This window comes from Stegodyphus dumicola, chromosome 3 (genome assembly GCF_044657685.1).
Source record: "Stegodyphus dumicola isolate Sdum_Otavi_A_Nest chromosome 3, ASM4465768v1".
NCBI lineage: Eukaryota > Metazoa > Arthropoda > Arachnida > Araneae > Eresidae > Stegodyphus > Stegodyphus dumicola.
Genome location: NC_140770.1, coordinates 250,293,346 through 250,294,172, shown reverse-complemented (window position 1 = coordinate 250,294,172; position 827 = coordinate 250,293,346). Strand labels below are relative to the sequence as shown.

Sequence of the window (827 nt, the reverse complement as noted above, 5' to 3'; positions counted from 1 at the left end):
TTATTGAAGTTTGTTAAAAATGTCGAAAAACTTATGAAATAGTTAACCCTGCTGTTCTGTTCGGGTCTATATGACCCACAATAAAGTTTATACGTTCGTAAAAAATTATAGTACAGGGATATTTTCATGAATCTTCATGACATTGTTGGTAAATAATATAAATATATACTCGTAGAGGGATTTGTGTTTATTTGTATTTCGAAGGAATATTTTTCAATTTATACCTTATAAGGTATTTCTCCCGCCTTCTTAGCATGCCTTCCTAGTGTAGTGTAGTGTAGTGGTCAGCACCCTGGGCGCGTATCCCAGAAGTCCGTGGTTCGATTCGCGGCGAGGGCGTGGCTAATTTTTCATGACTCCTGCTTCCAAGAAATACCTAATGTCTCTACAGTGGCGCGCGAACTAAAAGGGTGGTGGATGCTGATTCTTCACCACCAGGATTTGGCGACTGGGTCTCCTAATCCTAAGCCGCCCTTTAAAAGGTGGGGGGGGAGTATAAAAGTTATTTCTTCCGCCTTCTTAGCATGCCTTCGTAGTGTAGCGGTCAGCACGCTGGGCGCCTATTCCAGAGGCCCGTGGTTCGATTCCCGGCGAGGGAATTGCTCACTTTTCATGACTTCTGCTTCCAAAATATACCTAAAGTCTCTGCAAATGTATCGTTCAGGTCACTATGACCCAATGCAAAAAATCATTAATTTTTCTCATACATGTTCACTTTTGTTTGGAATAGTTCAAAAAAAAAAAAATTCAGAACAATAGTTTCTCTAACTTATCTGTTTTCAAAACCTGTTTCATTGACGTATGTTTTTGGTCACATGACAAGATAG

General features: G+C 40.1%; 1 non-coding gene across 1 annotated transcript; it reads left to right on the top strand.

The window, feature by feature from the left end:
• Positions 1 to 526: 526 nt before the first annotated feature.
• On the top strand, positions 527 to 599 carry TRNAR-CCU (transfer RNA arginine (anticodon CCU)). The gene has a single exon. It is a non-coding gene; the product is annotated as a tRNA-Arg (tRNA).
• The last annotated feature ends 228 nt before the right edge of the window (positions 600 to 827 follow it).